Source organism: Chiloscyllium punctatum, chromosome 15, assembly GCF_047496795.1.
Source record: "Chiloscyllium punctatum isolate Juve2018m chromosome 15, sChiPun1.3, whole genome shotgun sequence".
NCBI classification, from domain to species: domain Eukaryota; kingdom Metazoa; phylum Chordata; class Chondrichthyes; order Orectolobiformes; family Hemiscylliidae; genus Chiloscyllium; species Chiloscyllium punctatum.
In genome coordinates this window covers 100,179,568-100,201,869 of record NC_092753.1, presented here as the reverse complement: position 1 = coordinate 100,201,869, position 22,302 = coordinate 100,179,568, and the positions used below count along the sequence as shown (strand labels likewise).

Below are 22,302 nucleotides of genomic sequence, written 5' to 3'. Positions count from 1 at the left end.
GCATTGAGACAGGAGTTGAGAAGTCATGTTGCGGCTGTACAGAACATTGATTCGGCCATTGTTGAAACATTGTGTGTACTTCTGGTCTCCCTACTATAGGAAGGATGTTGTGAAACTTGAAAAGGTTCAGAAAAGATTTAAAAGAATGTTGCCAGGGTTGGATGGTTTGAGCTATTGGGAGAGGCTGAATAGGCTGGGGCTGTTTTCCCAGGAGCATCGGAGGCTGAGGGGTGACCTTATAGAGGTTTTTAAAATCATGAGGGACATGGATTGAGTAAATAGACAAGGTCTTTTCCCTGGGGTGGGGGAGTCCGGAACTCAAGGGCATAGTTTAGGGTGAGAGGGGAAAGATTTAAAAGGGACCTAAGGGGCAACTTTTGCACACAGAGGGTGGTGCATGTATGGAATGAGCAGCCAGAGGAAATGGTAGAGGCTGGTACAATTACAGCATTTAAAAGACATCCGGATGGGTACATAAATAAGAAGGGCTTAGAGGGATATGGGTCAAGTGCTTGCAAATGGGACTAGATTAGGTTCGGGTATCTGGTTGGCATGAATGTGTTGACCAAAGGATCTGCTTCTGTGCTGTACATCTTTATGACTCTGAATGGATCTTTATCTGAATTCTCATAGCATTTGTAACAAGATGGATCAATTGATAGTGCAAATAGAAAGAAACTGCTATGAGATAGCAGTTATAAAGAAACCTGAATGAAGTATGGCTGAGGCTGGGAACTAAATATTGAAAGGTAACATGGAAACATAGAAAATAGTTGCAAGAGTAGACATTTCAGCCCTTCAGGCCTGTTCTGCCATTCAATGTTATCATTGTTCAGCATCCAACTCAGGATTCTGCTCCTGCTTCCTCCCCATATTCTTTGATCCTTTTCATTCTAAGAACCATATCCAACTCCTTTTTGTGATTTGAAGGTGCCGGTGTTGGGCCAGTGTTGGACTGGTGTGTACAAAGTTAAAAATCACATAATACCAGGTTATAGTCTAATAGGTTTTTCTGGAAAGAATAGCTTTCGGAGCATTGCTCCTTCGTGAGGTGGATGTGGAGATACTCCACAACCATCTGATGAAGGAGCAGCGCTCTGAAAGCTAGTGCTTCCAAATAAACCGTTGGACTAAAACCTGGTGTTGCGTGATTTTCAACTCCTTTTTGAAAACATTTAATGTTTTAGCCTGAACCATTTTCTATGGCAGAAAATGTTACAGGTTCACCACTCTCCGGGTAAAGGAATTTCTCCTCACCTCAATCTTGAATTGCCTACCTTCATATTGTTTGAATGTGACACATGGTTCGAGACCCCCCAATCATTGGGAATATCCTTCCGCCATTTACCCTATCTAACCCTGTTAGAGTTACATAGATTTCTATGAGATCCCTCTCCACCCATTCTTCTAAACTCCAGTAAATATGTTCAATCCAGTCTCTCTTCATACATCAGTTTGTTATTCCAGGAATCAGACTGGTAAACCTTTGTTGCATTCCCACCAGAGCTCAAACATCCTTCCCAGATAAGGATACCAAAACTGCACATAATATTCCAATGTGGTCTCACCAAGGTTTTGTGGAGTTGCAGCAAGACATCCCTGCTGCTGTACTTGAATCCTCTCACTATGAAGACCAACATACCATTTGCCTTCTTCACCCCTGCTACACATACACATGTAATTTTAGCAAATGGTCTACCAGGACGACCAGGTTTCATTGCAAATGACCCTTTTAAAACCTATTGCCATTCAGATAATAACCTGTATTCATGTGTTTGCTACCAAAGTGGATAACCTCACATTTATCCATATTCTATTGCATCTGCCATTAATTGCCCGCTCACTCTATTTGTCCAAAGCACACAGAGGCATCTCTGCATCTTCTTCACAGCTTTATGTCATCTGAAAATTTGGAGAAATCACATTTAGTTCCCTCATTTAAATCATTCACATATTGTGAACAGCTGGGGTCTAAGCATCGATCTCCTCAGTATCCCACTTATCACTGGCTGCCACCTGGAAAAGGTTCCGACTCTACCTGGAGTTTTTTCCTTCAGCAGAATGAAGTGCGGGAGTATCGACCGGGGCTTACAGGAAGCAGGAAGAGAAGGAACATCAACTAGGGGGCTGATGGGAAGATGAATCACTGCTTTAAAAACTTACCTTGAGCACTGAGGCCTTCCATTTTTGTTTCAGCAGGAGGAAGAGCGAGAGCATCAATCAGGGGACTGATGGGAAGGTGGATCGCTGCTTTTAAAACTTACCTTATGAATACATGGAGCACACGCTGAGCAGGATCGGACACGGGACTGCTGAGTAAGTGAAGTTACCCAAAACACGACTTAGATAGATAGTGTCTCCCACCCATCCTTCTCCTCTAACCAAAAAAAATGTTCTGTGCGTCGGATTGGTAAGGTAACTAGTTTTTAAAAAATTATTTATATTTCCACAGTCACTTTCGGAATTCAGAATAGTGGGAATGGTGGTCAGGGCAGTTGAATGTTCCTCCTGCAGAATGTAGGAATTAAGGGTCACCACTCATGTCCCTGCTGACTTCATCTGTGGGAAGTGCACCCAACCCCAGCTCCTCGGAAATCCCATGAGGGAACTGGAACTGGATGAACTTTGGAGCATTCGGGAAGTGCTCAGGGTTATTGAGAGGAGTTACGGGGAGGTAGTCACACCTCAGGTGCAAGAAAGAGGCAGATGGGTAACCGTCAGTGGACTGAGTGAACTGGCAGGCAATGCAGGGAACCCCAGTGGCCAATCTCCTCATTAACAAGTATACTATTTGGATACTGTTGAGGGGGACGACTTACCAGGGGTAAGCCATGGGGTACAGGTCTCTGGCACAGAGTCTGTTCCTTTTGCTCAGAAGGGAAGGGGGGAGATGTACAGTGTATTAGTCATTGGGGTCTCCATAGTTAGGGGGACAGATAGGACGTTCCGTGAGAACAAAAGAGACTTACGGTTGGTCTGTTGCCTCCCAGGTGCCAGGGTTCATGATGCCTTGCATGATGTTTTCAAGATCCTTGAGGATGAGGGACAGCATCCCCAAGTTGTGGTCCACATAGGTACTAATGACATAGGAAAAGGGATGGGGATTTAAGGCAGAAATACAGGGAGCGAGGGTGGAAGTTTAGTGCAAGAACAAACAGAGTTGTTATATCTGGTTTATTGCCCATGCCATATGCTAGTGAGGTGAGGAACAGGGGGAAAGAGGAGTTGAACATGTGGCTACAGGGTTGGTGCAGGAGGGGGGGGGTTTGAATACCTTGATAATTGAGGTTCATTCTGGGGGAGGTGGGACCTCTACAACCAGGGTGGTCTACACCTAAACCAGAGGGGTATCAATATCCTGGAGGGGAAATTTGCTAATGCTCTTCGGAAGGTTTAAACTGATTCAGTAGGGGGATGGGAACCTTAATTGTAGTTCCAATGTCCAGGAAATTGGGAGTAGTGAAGTCAGAAATGTGGTTTGAATGTTGCAAGAGTTCACTGGCAAGCAGGAAGGTGGTTTGAAGTCAATTTCGATGCCAGGAGCATCCGGAATAAGGTGGGTGAACTTGCAGCATGGGTTGAAAGACATGGATAGAGCTGGTACAAGAATGGTTGTTGCAGATTCCAGGAGATAGATGTTTCAGTAAGAACAGAGAAGATGGTAAAGGAGGTGTGGCATTGATAGTCAAGGACAGTATTACGGTGGCAGAAAGGATGTTTGAAGACTCGTCTACTGAGGTAGTATGGGCTGAGATGAGAAACAGGAAAGGAGAGGTCATTCTGTTGGGGGAATTCCATAGGCCTCTGAATGGCGCCAGAGATGTGTAAGAAAGGTTTGCAAAGATAATTCTAGAGAGGAGCGAGAGTAACAAGGTAGTTGTTATGGAGGAACTTTTAAATTTCCAAATATTGACTGGAAATACTATGGTTTGAGTACTCTAGATGGGTCAGTTTTTGTCCAAAGCGTGCAGGATGATTTCCTGACACAATATGTAGACAGGCCAACAAGGGGCGGTGCCACTTTGGATTTGGTACTGGGTAATGAATCTGGTCAGGTGTTAGATTTGGAGGTAGGTGAGCACTTTAGTGATGGTGACCATAACTCACTTATATTTACTTTAGTGATGGAAAGGGATTGGTACGTACCACAGGGCAAGAGGTATTGCTGGGTGAAAGATAATTATGATGCGATTTGGCAAGATTTAGGATGCACAGGATGGGGAAGGAAACTGCAGGGGCTGGGCACAATTAAAACGTGGAGCTTATTCAAGAACAGCTACTGCGTGTCCTTGATAAGTATGTATCTGTCAAGCAAGGAGGAAGTGATTGAGCAAGGGGGCCAGGATTTATTGAAGAAGTTGAATCTATTGTCAAGAGGAAGAAGAAGGCTTATGTTTGGATGAGATGTAAAAGCTTAGTTAGGCCACATGCGAGTTACAAGTTAGCCAGGAAAGACCTAAGAGAGAGCTAGGAACCCTCCAACCACAAGGGATGAACTCAGATTTCTCCAGTTTCCTCATTTCCCCTCCCCCCACCTTGTCTCATTCCCAACCCTCGAACTCAGCACCACCTTCCTAACCTGCAATCTTCTTCCTTACCTCTCCGCCCCACCCCCACTCCAGCCTATCACCCTCACCTTATCACCCTCACTTTAACCTCCTTCCACCTATCGCATTTCCAACGCCCCTCCCCCAAGTCCCTCTTCCCTACTTTTTATCTTAGCCTGCTTGGCACATTTTCCTCATTCCTGAAGAAGAGCTGATGCCTGAAACGTCGATTCTCCTGCTCCTTGGATGCTGCCTGACCTGCTGCACTTTTCCAGCAACACATTTTCAGCTCTCTTCTCCAGCATCTGCAGTCCTCACTTTCTCCTTCAATATTGAGATACAGGCTAGTAGATTAGATGGGATTGAGGTGCACAAGGAGGAAATGCTCGGAATTCTGCAAAGTGTGAAAATAGATAAGACCCCTGGGGTGGATGGGATTTATCCCAGTATTCTCTGGGAAGTCAGGGAGGAGATTGCAGAGTCTTTGGCTTTGTTCTTTGTCGTCATTGTCTCCATGAATAGTGCCAGAAGATTGGAGATTAGCAAATGTTATCCTCTTGTTCAAGGGGAGTTGAGCCAACCCTGGTATTATAGACCAGTGAGCCTTGTCTTGGTTGTGGGTAAAGTGTTGGAAAAGGTTATAAGAGATAAGATTTATAATCATCTAGATGGGAATTAGTTGATTAGGGAAATCAACACGGTTTGGTGAATGGTAGGTCGTGCCTCAAAATCCTTATTGAATTCTTTGAGAAGGTGACCAAACAGGTGGATAGGGGTAAAGTGTCTGATCTGGTGTATATGGATTTCAGCTTATCTATGTCTCTCTATAACCTACAACATCCTTCGTCATTATTCACAACTCCACCGACCTTAGTGTCATCTGCAAATTTACTAACCCACCCTTCTACGTCCTCATCCAGGTCGTTTTATAAAAATGACGAACAGCGGTGGACCCAACACTGAACCTTGCAGTACACCATGAATAACTGGACTCCAGGATGAACATTTCCCATCAACCACCTCCTTCTGTCTCCTTTCAGCAAACCAATTACTGATCCAAACTGCTATATCTCCCACAATCCCATTCCTCCACATTTTGTACAATAGCCTACTGTAGGGGACCTTATCGAACGCATTGCTGAAATCCATGTATACCACATCAACCGGTTTACTCTCATCTATCTGTTTGGTCACCTTCTCAAAGAACTCACTAAGGTTTGTGAGGCACGACCTACCCTTCATAAAACCGTGCTGACTGTCCCTAATCAAATTATTATTTTCTAGATGATTATAAATCCTATTTCTTATAACCTTTTCTAACACTTTACCAACAACTGAAGTAAGGCTCACTGGTCTACAATTACCAGGGTTGTCTCTACTCCCTTTCCTGAACAGGGGAACCCACATTTGCTATCCTTCAGTCTTCTGGCACTATTCTTGTAGACAATGACGATTTAAAGATCAATATCAAAGGCTTGGCAATCTCGTCCCTGGCTTCCCAGATGATCCTAGGATAAATCCCATCTGGACCTGGGGACTTATCTATTTTCACACTCTGCAGGATTTCTAATACCTCTTCCTTGTGAACCTCAATCCCACCTAGTCTCGTCGCCTGTATCTCAGTATTCTCCTCGACAACATTGACATTTTCTAGAGTGAATACTGTCGAAAAATATTAATTTAGTGCTTCCTCTATCTCCTCTGACTCCACACACAACTTCCCACTATTATCTTTGATTGGCCCTAATCTTACTCTCGTCATTCTTTTATTCCTTAAGTACCTACAGAAAGCCATAGGGTTTACCCTGATTCTATCCGCCAACAACTTTTCATGTCTCCTCCTGGCTCTTCTGAGCTCTCTCTTTAGGTCTTTCCTGACTACCTTGTAACCCTTAAGTGCCCTAACTGAGCCTTCACATCTCATCCTAACATAAGCCTTTTTCTTTCTCTTGACCAGAGATTCCACTTCCTTTGTAAACCACGGCTCCCACACTCTACAGCTTCCTCCCTGCCTGACAGGTACATACTTATCTAGGACACTCAGGACCTTTTCCTTGAATAAGCTCCACATTTCTAATGTGCCCATCCCCTGCAGTTTCCTTCCCCATCCTATGCTTCCTAAATCTTACCTAATCGCATCGTAATTGCCTTTCCTCCAGCTGTTACTCTTGCCCAGTGGTATACATCTATCCCTTGCTCACTCACTTTAAACCTTCCAGAATGCTCACAGCATCACTGCATTGCCTTTTTGTGCTTTCCCTCCTCAGACAGATCTATCATACTCATACTGCTGCTATCTTATCTTGCTGTTTAGTGCAGACACAAAACCAGGAAGCTTGACATAGTTACTAGCAGGTCCATGCTCAGAGATTCCGGGCATAATTAGTCAAAAGCAATCTCCAACACGCGATTGGGGTGGTTAAAGTCGACAGCAATAAGCCAAATGATGGGCAGCACACTATTTTGAGTCGTTGTGCCTTATTTTGGGTTGTATTCCTCATGGAAATACATACAGGTAGGTATTATTGAAGACAGAAATGGGTGGCACAGCCATTGCTGTTGGTGCGTGTGGGGAAGTGTCATGAGCAAGTGAGTTTAGCAGCATAGAGGGCATGCAGAGTTATTAATGTAGGGGGTTGGGGTTAGTGACAGCGCATCAGGGAAGAAGTTTCAGGCAATAGTATCAGAGAGGATGGTAGCACCTATTGCCATGGAATGAAGAGCTCATTGATCTCCTTTCGACATTGCTGTGCATTCCCGAAATTATTGTTTTAAGCCAGATGGACTAGACTGGCATGGACTGGTGTCATGGCCTCAACAGGGGGAAGAGAAGTCCCATGTTGGCATGATCCCATTCAGCAGACCTTCCAGAAACTTGCCCACAAAGCAGAGTGTTGAATTATCTCGCTCTACATGTCCAGCGCAAAAAAAAAGCAACTGAATGGGACAATCCTGACTGACAATGTTTGGGTGACAACAGTTATGCAATTAATGAAGTGAGTTTGGTAAGATAGAGTGAGAAAACCCATGAAATCTTGATCCAGATTCAAGATAGTGGTGCCAGCACGGTAGGTAGTGTTCAGACTGACCTCATCTGCTCCAAGCAGGGAGCATTTCTTTTCTTTTTCATTGTTTTTTGTTTTTTTCCTGACATTGTGAGGAGGCCGGAATGGTGTCAGCAGTGACACCTGGCTTGTAGACTCAATACACGGACTACTGGAATAGCATTGGGGCATTGGCTGCAGCATTGGCAGACCAGGAATTCTTAAGTGTGTTACAGTCTACGCTCCAGGCCTATTGCCAGCAACAAGTCGTCAAATGCAGTGGTGTCAGTGCCTGGAGCAGGGGCTCTTGGCTGTCATAGGCCCAGACTGGGGACAGTGCAGAGGTCCTGGTGCTGAATTTGGGATCCCAAAGATGAAGATGAACTCTATTTAAGTACTTTCTTTTGTACCTCAAAATGGCGCCAGATTATGGTGCAGAACACTTTTTTCATTTTGTCTCCCGAGATATATGTGACAATAAATCATTCATTCATCAAGAAACCTTCCACAAAACTAACGGCTCAGTGCACTAAATGTCCTTCAATGATTTTTAATGATATGAACCATGATCTCATTAAATGACAGAGAAGTCTCAGTGGGTTGAATGACCTCAATGCAGGTCTGGCAGCATCTGTGGAGAGAAATCAGAGATAACGTTTCAGGTTCAGTGACACTTCCTCAGAACTTCTCCAGCAATTTCTGTTCTTGTTTCTGATTTCTAACATCTGCAGTCCTTTTGGTTTTTATTAAACATTTTGGTGATTATTTTTGTGAATTTCAGTGTTTTTGTGAGGGGGAATGTTAAAATGTGGACGACAACATAGGTCTGTGGAGACCCTTGACTGTTTAAATTAGTGGCAATTAAGGGTCTCAATTGGCTTACACTTAACTTTTTAATGAAAAGGCTAGAAGCAAGAGAGGCACATTGACTATGTCAGAGACATTCCATAAGATGACATTACCTCTTTGTTCCTCCTCACCAGGCCTCCAGAACTGCCACCTCACCCGTGTCCACCTATCTTGCACCCTTTCCAGGGTGACCAATGTCTTCTATGTCTTCTTACCCCAAAAGCTTGGGACTTGCTTACCATCTCCATTCATCAGAGTCTTGTCAAAGCTTGGGCTGGAGAGTTTCAGTTATTAGGAGCAATTGGATAGAATGGGGTTGTTTTCCTTAAAGTTGAGGAGATTGACAGGAAATGTGACTGAGATGCATAAAATTATGATGGGCATAAATAGGGTAGACAGAAAGATTCTTTTTCCTTGCTGGAGGGATCAATGACCAGGGGACATAGATTTCAGTTAAGGGACTAAATGCTTATAGGAGACATGAAGAAACACTTTTACACCAGAAACTGGTGGGAATATGAAACCCACTGCTTGTCAGGTTCATCAAGGCAGAAACCCTCATAGAATGTAAGTATTTAGATGTGTACATGTGATGCCAAGGTATACAAGGCTTTGGGCCAAGTGTTGGGAAATGGGATTAGGATAGTTAGGTGGTTGCTTTTTGACCAGTATGGATGCAATGGACCAATATGTCTTTTTCTGTGCTACTTTGATATGATGACTTTAACATTTAGGACAAAATACTCTACTTGACTGGCGTCCTATCCACTACCTTCAACATTCACCCCTTCCAACACCAACTCAGCAGCAGCAATGTGTACCATCCACATGGTGTAGTGTAAGAAAAAAATAATCAAGGTTCCTTCAACAGCATCTTCCAATTCCATGACCTCTACCAACTAGAAGGACAAGGACAGCAGGTGTCACTCAGTAAAAGTTCTGAAACTCCCCTTCCCAGTAGCACTGTGGATAACGCTAACCACAAGGACTGCAGTGATACAAGAAGGCAGCTAACCACCACCTTCTCAAATGCAGTTAGAGATGGATAATAAATATCAGTCTTGCCAGCAATGTCCACACTCCATTAAAGAATAAAGCAAAAAATTTCAGCAACAGCCACTATGATATCCAGTGTGTTACTACAAGTCAAAACTTTTTAGATAGCTTTAAAGAAAAATAATAAACACCTATTTACTGACAAAGGTATACATATACATTTCTATAAACTTGACATGACCCTTTATGATTGGATTGATATTTTCTAATTAAGATTATTAATGTAAAATTACATCTGACTCACCCTGCTTTATCTCTAAAGCAACATAATTAAAAGCACCAGGGAGGTGATGTATTATCATTGGTCACTGGTCACTGATCAGTATTACCACTGAACTATTAATCCAGAAATTCAGCTAATGTTCTGGGCACACGGGTTCTAATCTCTCCAAGCCAGGTGGTTAAAATTGCATTCATTAATCCAAATTTGGAATTAAGAATCTACAAATGCCCATGAAATCATTGACAAATGTCAGATAAACCAATATGGCTCACTAATGTGCCTTAGGGAAATAAATCTGCCATCTCCACCTGGTCTGGCCTACATGTGACTCTGGACCCTTAACAAAGTAGTTGATTCTCAACCACCCTCTGAAATGGTCCAGCAAGCCACTCAGTTGTATCAATTACTATGAAATCTCAACAAAGAAATAAAACTGGACAGACCACCTGGCATTGACATAGGCACCAGACAAATGCTTGGCACAACATCGTGGGCTGAAGGGCCTGTACTGTGCTATGTTCTAAGTCAATAGCAGAAACAGTCCTGTCAACCCTGCAAGGTCCTCTGACTAACATCAGGGGAGCTTGTGCCAAAATTGGGAGAGCTGTCTCATAGATTAATCAAGCAACAATCTGATATGGTCATACTTACATAATCATCCCAGATACAACCATCACCATCCCTAGATATGTCCGGTCCCACTGGCAGGGCAGACCCAGCAGACATGTCAGCATGGTGGTATACAGTCAGGAAGGAGTTGGCCTGGGAGTTTTCAAAGCGAACTCCAGGTCCATGAAATCTCATGGCTTTGGGTTAAACATGGGCAAGGAAATCTCTGCTGATTACCATGTACCATCCTCCCTCGGCTGGTGAACCAGTACTCCTCCATGTTGTATAAACACTTCGGGGAATTACTGAGATTGGCAAGAGTGGAGGATTTCAATGTCCACCATCAAGAGTAGCTCAGCAGTAGTACAACTGATTGAGCTGGTTGAATTCTAAAGGACAAGGCTATGAGATTGAGTCTGCAGTGAGTGGTGAAACAAGGGGGGAAACATACTTGATCTCATCCTTACCAATCTGCCAGCTCCAGATGCTTCTGTCCATGACAGTATTGATAAGAGAGACTCCGCATAGTCATTAAGGAGATGAAGCCCCACCTTCACATTGAGAAAACGCTCCATTGTGTTGTGTGACACGCTCCATGTGTTGTGTGACACTAGCATTGTGCCAAATTGGACAGACTTTAAATAGATCTATCAACTCAAGACTGAACATCAGCAGCAAGTGATAGACAGAGCTAAATCATTCCACAACCAATGGACAGATCTAACTCTGTACTCCTGCCACATCCACTTGTGAATGTGGATGTGGTGGAACTTTAATAATTCACGAGAGCAGGAGGCTCCAAAAATATCCACATAGTCAAAAATGGAAGAACCCAACAAATGCAAAGATAAGGCTAAGCCATTAGCAACAATCATCCATCTCGGCCTCCTCCATTAGTCCTCAGCACTACACATGCCAAACTTCAGCCAATTCAATTCACTCCACGTGATACAAGAAACACCTGAAGGCACTGGATGCTGCAAAGGCATGGGCCCTGACAACATTCTGGCAGTAGTACTGAAGACTTAGGCTTCAGCTACTCCCCTAGCCAAATTCTTCCAGTATAGTTACAACATTTGTATCTCCCCAACTATGTGGAAAATTGCCCTCGTATGCCCTGTGCAAAAAGCAGGACAAATCCAATCCAACCAATTCCTGGCAATCAATCTAATCTTGATCATCAGTAAAGTGATGAAAGGTGTCATCAGCAGTGTTATCAAGCAGCTCCTGCTTAGCAGTAACCTGCTCATAAGATTCCCAGTTTGGGTTCCACCAAGTCACTCAGCTCTTGACCTCATTACAGCCATGGTTCAAACACGGACAGAAGAGTTGAATTCCAGAGGTGAGGTGAGAGAGATGTCAAGGAGGCCTCGTAAAACTAGAATCAATGGAAATCAGGGGGCAAACTCTCTACTATTTGGAGTCATACCTGGCACACAGGAAGACGGTTGTGGTTATAGCAGGTCAGTCAGTGATTCTTGGATGAGATTGTCTTTTCTCATTCATAATGCATCAGCATCAGCCCCATGATGTGACCCACTGGCTCTAACTTGCAAAACAAAAGTATGCGATGTATAGCATGCTTCATCATTATCCAAATGGGTAGATTTAAACAAATAAGGCAGGGGTCAGAACCAAAGTAGCAGGTCAGAATGTGACCTGAAGGTAGAGGTTAATGGGATAAACAGACAGGCCAGTTGAACAACCATAGACAGAATCACAGAGACTTATAGCATGAAAGCAGACTCTTCGATCCAACTCATCTGCGCCAACCGGACACCCTAATCTGACCTAGTCCCTTTTGCCAGCATTTGGCCCACATCCCTCTAAACACTTCCAATTTCATGTACCCATTCAGATACCTTAAAAATATTGTAATTGTACCTGACTTCACCATTTCCTCTGGCAGCTTGTTCCATACATGCACTAATCTCTGCATGAAAAAGTTATCATTCAAATCCTTTTTAAATATTTCCTCTCTCACCTTCAACCTGTGCCCTCTAATTTTGGACTCTCCCACCCTACGGAAAAGAACAACCATGGTGAAAGAAGGAATCATATAAGATAAAAATGTGAGTTTAAAATGGAAATAAATAATGTGGTCAAAGATCAGTATTATCAGCGATTAATAAATAGCATGGAGACGATAGAAAGCGTATTGCACAAGAAAATGTTAAAAGTGATAAACAAATCAGTAGAGCTTATTTAAAAACCTAAACATGTGCAGTATTTGGAATATAGTTGATGAGATGGATGAGCTGATGGCACAAATGGAGACAAATGAGTACAATCTGATGGGATTACTGAAATGTGGTTACAAGATGATCAGGATTGGGAATTAAATATCCAAGGGTACTCCGTATTCTGAAAGGATAGACAAGAGGGAGCAGGAGGTGGAGTTGCTTTATTGGTTAAGGTTGACATCAAGGCTGCATTAAAGAAATGATATTGACACTAGGGATCAAAATGTTGAATTAGTCTGGGCGGAAATAAAAAGCAAGGGAAGTCACCCCTTGGTAGAAGTAATTTATAGGGCCCTGAACAATACTTCCGAAGTAGGACATAAATAAACAAGGAAGTAATGAGGCCTTGTGAGAAGGACACAATGGTAATTTTGGGAGCTTTTAACATGTATAGAACATAGAACATTACAGCACAGTGCAGGCCATTTGGCCCTTGATGTTGCACCAGCCTATGAAATTAATCTGATGCCCATCTAACCTACATCATTCCATTATTATCCATATGTTTGTCCAATGCCCATTTAAATGCCCTTAACGTCAGCGAGTACTACTGTTGTAGGCAGGCCATTCTATGCCTCTGAGTAAAATAACTACGTCTGATATTTGTCCTAAATCTATCATCCCTCAATTTAAAGCTACGTCTGCTCATGTTAGCCTTCACCATCTGAGAAAAAGGCTCTCACTGTCCACCCTATCTAACCCTCTAATGTTCTTATATGTCTCGATTCAGTCATCTCTCAACCTTCTGCTCTCCAACAAAAACAGCCTCAGTTCCCTCAGCCTTTCTTGTAAGACATTCCTTCCATACCAGGCAACATCCTAGTAAATCTCCTCTGAACTCTTTCCAAAGCTTCCACATCCTTCCTCCAATGCAGTGACCAGAACTGCATGCAATACTCAATGTGTGGCCTTACCAGTGTCTTGTACAGCTGAAGCATGACCTCATGGCTCAGAAACTCAATCCCCCTATCAAGAAACGCCAACACGCCATATGCCTTCTTAACAACCCTGTTAACCTGGGTGGCAACTTCCAGGGATTTATGCACCTGGACACTGAGATCTCTCTGTTCACCTACACTGCCAAGACTTTTACCATGAGCCCAGTACTCTGCAATTCTGTCACTTCTTCCAAAGTGAACTACCTCACACTTCTCCGCATTAAACTCCATTTGACACTTCTCAACCAAGTTCTATGTCCCTCTGTAACCCACAGCATCCTTTGGCACTATCCACAACTCTGCCTAGCTTACTGTCATCTGCAAATTTACCAACTCATCTTTCCACACCCACATCCAGATCATTTATAAAAATGACAAAACCGCAGTGCCCCAAAACAGATCCTTGCCACTGGTAACTGACCTCCAGGATGAACACTTCCAATCAACCACCACCGTCTGTCTTCTTTCAGCAAGCCAATTTTTGATCCAAAATATTAAATCACCTTCAAACCCGAAATTCATTTTGTGCAATAGCATCCTATGTAGCACATTATCAAACGCCTTAGTGAAGTCCATATACACCACATCAACCACGTTACCTTCATCCACCTGCTTTGTCACCTATGAAGGATGCCGACTGCTCCATCCCCCGCCTTCATTTCGGGAACTCTGACCATAATGCTGTGCTTCTTCTCCTGGCTTATAGGCAAAAGTTCACGCAGGAGACCCCCTCGCGGAAACAGGTCCATTGCTGGTTGGAAGAGGCAGAGGATCAACTCCTGTGCTGTCTGGAATCGGCTGATTGGGCCGTGTTCAAACAGTCCGCAGGTACCTTGGACGAGTACGCCACCACTGTCACAGGCTTTATCAGCAAGTGTGTGGAAGACGGCATACCGAGGAAGTCAATCCGGGTATTTCCCAACAGGAAACCCTGGATGAATCAGGACATACAGAATCTACCAAGAACCAGGTGTGAGATCTTCAGATCAGGAGACACACTCAAATAAAAAGAATCCTTCGCAGAGCCATTAAGACAGCCAAGGACCAATACCGATCCAAACTAGAGACCCAGACAGACACCCGACGACTAGGGCAAGGACTGAATGACATCACAGGGTCTAAAAAGAGACAGTGCATGATAGCAGACAATGACATATCCCTCCCAGATCATCTCAACGCCTTCTATGCTCGCTTTGAGCAGAATTTTGGTTATTCAATTAAGTCCTGACGAACGTATCCCAACAGTCACAATATCAGAGGTCAGATCAGTTTTCCTTCATGTGAATCCAAAGACCAGATGGAGTACCAGGCCGTGCACTCAGAGCATGCATAGATCAACTGGCAGAGGTTTTCTTGGAAATCTTCAACCTCTTCCTGCAGCAGGTCACTGTCTCTGCCTCTGCCTGTTTCAAGAGGGCCAACATCATCCCTGTGCCGAAGAGGACTCATGCAGCATGTCTCAATGACTATCACCCAGTGGCTCGAACTGGTGGTCATGAAGTGCTTTGAAAGGTTGTTCATGGCATTAATCAAATCCAGCCTCCCCACTACTCTTGACCACTCCAATTTGCCTATCGGACCAATAGATCCACGTCAGTTGCCATATCACTTGCCCTTCACTCCTCCCGAGAACATCTTGACACCAAGAACAGCTACGTCAGAATCCTACTCATTGGCTACAGTTCAACCTTCAACACTATTATGCCCTCAAGACTGATTACTAAAATTAGTGATCTCAGACTAAGCCCTACTCTCTGCAACTGGATCCTCAGTTTCCTGACCCTCAGGCCACAATCAGTGAAGATTGGGGACATTATTTTATCCTCACTAACAGTCAATACTGGAGCCCCCCAAGGGTGCATACTCAGCTCCCTACTGTACTCCCTGTATACCCGAGACTGTGTTGCCAAATACCAGACTAATGCCATTTACAAGTTCGCTGATCACACCACCATGGTTGGTCGAATCTCAGACGGCAATGAAACAGGCTACAGATGGGAGGTGGAAGACCTGGAAAAATGGTGCACTGAGAACAACCTGGCTCTCAATGCCGGCAAAACCAAGGAACTCATTATTGACTTTTCGGCGGGATGTTACTCATGCCCCCTTACACATTAACAGCACAGAGATGGAACGAATGGAAAGTGTCAAGCTCCTGGGAGTGGTTATCCACAAAAGCTTTCTTGGACTCTTCATGTGGACGCACTGGTTACAAAGGCCAAAAAACGTCTCTTCTTCTTCAGGCAGCTGAGGAAATTTGGCGAATACCCTTGCAAATCTTTATAGGTGCGCCATCGACAGAATTCTGTCTATATGTATTACTACCTGGTATGGCAACTGTACCATTCAAGATTGGAGACGGTTACAGACAATGGTGAACGCAGCCCGGACAATCACAAAGGCCAACCACCCATCTATAGAATCCATCCACCAGCCCCGCTGTCAAGGAAAGGCCGCCAGCATTCTCAAAGATCCATCCCATCCTGGTAATGTTTTCCTACAACCTCTACCATCGGAGAGAAGGTACAGAAATCCAAACATACGCACCAGCCGGTTTTGTAACAGTTTCTACCCTACTGTTAGAATACTGAATGGACTCACAATCTCTTAACATACCTGTGTTTTTGTTATTGCCGCTGTTTACCTATTATTTACTTATCTATGCGACTTAACTCTGTGATCTGCCTGTATTGCTCACAAGACAAAGCTTTTCACTGTGCCTCAGTACACGTGACAATAAATTCAATTCAATTCAATTCTCGAAGAACTCAACAAGGTTATTGAGGCATGACCGACCCATCACAAAACCGTGTTGACTATCCCGAATCACATTATTCCTTTCCAGATTATTATAAATCCTATCTCTTATAACCTTTTCCAACATCTTATTTACAACCGAAGTAAGGCTCACTGGCCTATAATTACCAGGGTTGTCTCAATTCCCTTCTTAAACAAGGGAACAACATTTGCTATCCTCCAGTCTTCTGGCACTAGTCCTGGTGACAATGATGACATAAAGATCAAAGCCAAAGGCTCTGCAATCTCCTCCCTGGCTTCCCAGAGAATCCAATGATAAATCCCATCCAGCCCAGGGGTCTTATCTATTTTCAGATCTTCCAAAATTGCTAAACCTCCTCTTTGTCAACCTCAATCCCACCTGTATCTCCTGTAGCCTGTATCTCCATATTCTCACTCACATTGCCCTTTTCCAATGTGAATACTGCCGAAAAGTCATTCTTTTATTCCTGATATACCTATAGAAGACCTGAGGGTTTTCCTTGATCCTTTCAACTTCTTGCCAACAACTTCTCAAGACCCCTCCTGGCGCTTCTTAGCACTCTTTTCAGATCTTTTCTGGCTAACTTACAACTCTCAAGCCCCCTAACTGAGCCTTCACGCCTCATCTTCACAAAAGCCTTTCTCTTCCTCTTGACAAGAGCGACAACTTCTTTGAACCAGGGCTCCCTCTCTTGAGAACTACCTTCCTGCCTGATAGGTATGCACTTATCAAGGACCCACAGTAGCTATTCCTTGAATAAGTTCCACATTTCAAGAGTGTCCATTCCCTGCAGTTTCCTTCCCCATCCTATGCATCCTAAATGTTGCCCAATCACATCATAATTGCCTTTCCCCCACTTATCCTTCTTTCCCTGCGGTATATACCTATCCCTGCCAATTGCTGTTGTAAACATTACCAAATTATGGTCACTATCACTAAAGTACTCACCTACTTCCAAATCTAATACATGGCCAGGTTCATTCCACCAGTACCAACTTCAATATGGCATCACCCCTTATTGGCTGTCTACATACTATATCAGAAAACCCTCCTGCACACATTGGACAAAAACTGAGCCATCTAAACTACTTGAATTATAGTATTCCCAGTCCTCCATAACAACTACTCTGTTATTCTCGCTCCTACTGAGAATCATCTTTGCTATCCTTTCCTCTACATCCAAGGAATAATTTGGAGGCCTATAGAAAACTCCCAACAGGGTGACCTCTCCTTTCCTGTTTCTAACCTCAGCCCAAACTCCCTCAGTGGATGAGTCCTTAAACATTATCTCAGTTGCTGTAAAACTACCCTTGATTAACAGTGCCACACCCCCGCCTCTTTTACCATCTTCTCTGTTCTTGCTGAAACACCTAAATCCCTGAATCTGCAATAACCATTCCCGTCCGTCCTCCAGCCATGTCTCTGAAATGGCCACATCAAAAGTACCAACCCATGCTGCACATTCACCCACCTTATTCTGGTTGCTCCTGGTACTCAGGTACATACTTTTCAAACCAATATCCTGATTGCCAGTGCCCTCTTGTGACCGTGTAAACCTATCCCTGACCTCACTACCCTCAACCTCCTGTACACTGGAACTACAATTCAGGTTCCCATTAGTTTAACTCATCCTCCTCCATCCTGAAGACCACGAGCAAATTTCCCCCCCCCAAGATATTGTACCCCTCTGGTTCAGTTGAAGACCATCCTGTTTGTAGAAGTCCCACCTTCCCCAGAAAGAGCTCCAATTATCCAATAATCCAAAACTCTCCCTCCTGCACCATTCCTGCAGCCACATGTTCAGCTCTGCTCTCTCTCCCTGTTCCTCACTTTACTAGCATGTGGCACGGGCAACAAACTAGAGATAACAACTCTGTTTGTTCCAGTTGCGTAATGACTGGATTAATCAACTTGGCAAGACTAACCTTGAGGAAATGTTCATGGAGTGTATGAGAGATTGTTTCTTAGAACAACATGTCATGGATCCAACTAGAGAACTTCTACATTAGATTTGGTACAATGTGATGAGGAGGACTGATAAAGGTCTCGTCATTCAGGATCCTCTTGGAAGGAGTCAGAGTCATAGAGATGTACAGCACAGATACGACCTTTAAGTCCAACTTGTCCATGCCAACCAGATATCCTAAATTAATCTCATCCCATTTACCAGCATTTGGCCAATATCCTTTTAAATCCTTCCTATTCATATACCCATCCAGATGCTGAGTTTCGAATTAAGATTGAAAGACTAAGACAGAGTCACATACAGAATTTTAGTATTGAGCAAAGATAATCATATGGGCCTCAGGAAGGAGTTAAGCAAAGGGCAAGACAGTTGATGAACAGTGGAAAATGCTGAGGGTGATACGAAATGCTTATTAATTATAGTATATTTCTGAGAGGAAGAGGAATTGTTAATGAATAAGTCAAGGGAAACATAAAGGCAAAAACTAGGGCATACTGCATACTAGCACCTCTGGAGGATTGGGAGAACTTTAAACATTAGCAAAGGGTTACTAAAAACAAAATCAGAAGAGCTAAGGTGAACTACAAAAGGAAACTACCATAAAACATAAGGACTGATACCAAAAGCTTCTATAAGTAGATAAAAAGAAAGAGAATAGTGAAAGTAAATGTTGGCCCTTTAGAGGATGAAAATTGCAAGGTAATAATGGGAAACTCAGAAATGGCAGAATGCTTAACCCAATATTTGTTTCTGTTTTCACAGGTGAAGACAATAATTACTTCCCAAAAAACTGCAGTTACTACAAAGGAACTTGGCACTACAACTAGGGAAAGGAGATTAAGTAAACTGATAATGTTGAAGGTAGATAAGTCCCAGACCTGATGGCCTGCATTTGAGGTTATTAAAGGAGGTGCCAGCAGAGAAAGTGGATGCATTACTTAAGATATTCCAAAATTCACTAGATTCTGGGAAAGTACCAGTGGATTGGAAACATGCTAATGCAACACCCTTATTGAAAAAGGGAGATGAGCAAAAAGTGGGAAACTGTAGACCAGTTAATTTGACCTCTATAGTGGGGAAGTTGCGAGAATCAATCATATAAGAATAGATAGCTTAACACTTGGAAAAACAAAGCTCAATTCACCAGTATCAGCACTGTTTCATGAAATGGAAATCATACATGACAAATCTGCTGGAGTTCTTTGAAAATGTAACAAGCAAGGTGGATAATGAAAATCTGGTGGATGTGATATATCTAGACTTCCAGAAGGCATTTGACAAAGTGCTGCATAAAAGACTAACCCAGAAGGTTAGATCCCAGGGGGCTAGAGATGGAGTATTGACTTGGATAGAGGATTGGCTGACTGACAGAAAGCAGAGAGTCGGGATAAAAAAGGTTCTTCTCTGGATGCCGTACTGTAACTTGTGGGGTGCCGCAGGGTTCAGTTCTCAAACTTCAACTATTTACAATCTATATAAATGATCTCAAACAGTGACAGAAGGTAACAAAGCAAAATTCATGGATGATACTAAAATAGAAGGGAAAGCAGGCTGTGATAAGGAGATAAAGAGTTTACAGATGAATATTGAGGACCCAATATTGAATTCACTAATTTTAGAGCCTGAACATTACATTCCACATCTTTACCCACCCCCACATCCCTAGCCCTGTCATCACAGTCAACCCATTTTCACTGACTAATGGTCTCTTATCAGCTTTTCTTTCTGTCCAGCTCAACATTATTCACCCCTTTGACTGCCGAATTGCTGTTCTGTCTCTTTGGGCTCCAGTTCCAGGTATCCTTTCTTCCTGTATCATCAGCAAACCCCCACCTTCAGCACATATAGTACCTTCATCTAGCTCCAATCAGTTCTGAAGAAAGACCTGAAACATGGTTTCATGGTGTTTCGTGGTGAAAGGTAGTGTAGTGGAACGGAGGGATCTTAGAGTTCAGGTTCACAGTTCTCTGAAAGTGGAGTCATATGCAGACAGGGCAGTGAAGAAGGTTTTTGGCACATTGGCTTCCATCAGTCGGGACATTGAGTACAGAAGTTGGGAAGTTATATTACAGTCATACAGGGTATTGATGAGGCCGCACTTGGAGTACTGTGTTCAATTTTGGTCACCTTGTTATGGGAAAGGTTTTATTTAACTGGAAAGATTGCAGCAGAAATTTACAAGGATTTTGCCTGGACTCAATGATCTGAGTTGTCAAGAGAGGTTGGTCAAGCTAGGACATTTTTCTTTAGAGTGTAGGAGACTGAGGGGGATATTACAGAAATGTATAAGATCATGAGATGCATAGTAAGGTGAATGCATTCAGTCTTTTTCCCAGGGTTGGGGAATCAAGGACTAGAGGGCATCGATTTAAAGTGAGAGGGGAAAGAATAAAAGGGAACCTGAGGAGAAACCTTTTTATACAGAAGGTGGTATGCATATTGAATGATCTGCTGGCAGAAATGGTTGAGGCGGGTATGTCAACAACATTTAAAAGGCTTTGGACAGATACACGAACAGGAAAGAATTAGAAGGATTTGGGTCAAGTGCAGGGAAATGAGGTTCACATGGTTGGATATTTTGGTCGGTCTGAACCAGTTTGGGTTAAAAGGCCTGTCTCCATGCTGTAGGACTCTGACTCTATTAACTCTGTTTTCTCTCCACAGATGTTGCCACACATGGTAAGTGTGTAAAGCAATTTCTGTTTCTGTTTCATTTCTCTCAGAGGGTGGTCAATCATTGGAATTCTTGATTCAATGGGCTGTGGAAACTTAATCATTGAACATGTTCCAGTCAAAAATCAATAGATTTCCAGATTCTAATGATGTGAATTAATATGGAGATAATGAGGAATATGGTGCAGGGGAAGGTATTCAGCCAGAAGCTAAATGAATGCTGTGACTGGCTCACGAGGATGAATGGCCTGCTCCTGCTCCTTCTTCCTGTGTTTATGAGACAGCATATGAACTGCTCATATAACCAGAAAATATCATGTCCTAAAACTGGATGCAAATAATGGAAATAAAGAATATTCTGAACAATGGCACCACTCATCTTGACAAACCAGTGCTTTGATAAAAAAAAGGCTCTCCTCTAACTTTAATTTGAAGTCTTGATAGAGGTTTCACTGCAGAATAAAATTTATTTCAGATTCCCACAAGTAAAGATGACCTAATAAATTATGGCAGTGACTGGTGAGTTTGCAGGTTTTCACGTGCAATCCCACTTGTATAATCCTCATTCTGATTTTTAAAATTGGAGTATGCAGATATGATCAACCCCCTTTCACAGAATTACAGGTATCTACAGTGCAGAAAAAGCCCTTCAGCCAATCTTTTTTTTACATTCAAAGTTTGGGAGAAGATTTGTAGCTCGGGTGCTCGTTGTTGTGGTTCTGTTCGCCGAGCTGGGAATTTGTCTTGCAAACGTTTCGTCCCCTGTCTAGGTGACATCCGCAGTGCTTGGGAGCCTCCTGTGAAGCGCTTCTGTGCTGTTTTCTCCGGCATTTATAGTGGCCTGTCTCTGCCGCTTCCGGTTGTCAGTTCGAGCTGTCCGCTGCAGTGGCCGGTATATTGGGTCCAGGTCGGTGTGTTTGTTGATAGAATCTGTGGATGAGTGCCATGCCTCTCGGAATTCCCTAGCTGTTCTCTGTTTGGCTTGCCCTATAATGGTAGTGTTGTCCCAGTCGAATTCATGTTGCTTGTCGTCTGTGTGTGTGGCTACTAAGGATAGCTGGTCGTGTTGTTACGTGGCTAGTTGGTGAGCATGTATACGGATCGTTAACTGTCTTCCTGTTTGTCCGATGTAGTGTTTTGTGCAGTCCTTGCATGGGATTTTGTACACGACATTGGTTTTGCTCATGCTGGGAATCGGGTCCTTTGTTCTGGTGAGTTGTTGTCTGAGCGTGGCTGTTGGTTTGTGTGCTGTTATGAGTCCGAGTGGTCGCAGTAGTCTGGCTGTCAGTTCAGAAATGCTCCTGATGTATGGTAGTGTGGCTAGTCCTTTGGGTTGTGGCATGTCCTCGTTCCGTTGTCTCTCCCTTAGGCATTT

At 43.4% G+C, this 22,302-nt stretch overlaps 1 long non-coding RNA gene across 1 annotated transcript; it reads left to right on the top strand.

Annotated features, from left to right (window-relative positions):
• The first annotated feature begins 2,012 nt into the window (after positions 1 to 2,012).
• LOC140486530 (uncharacterized) lies at positions 2,013 to 21,653 on the top strand. The gene is made up of 3 exons (XR_011962627.1): positions 2,013 to 2,316; positions 14,216 to 16,032; positions 19,017 to 21,653. It is a non-coding gene; the product is annotated as an uncharacterized lncRNA (long non-coding RNA).
• The last annotated feature ends 649 nt before the right edge of the window (positions 21,654 to 22,302 follow it).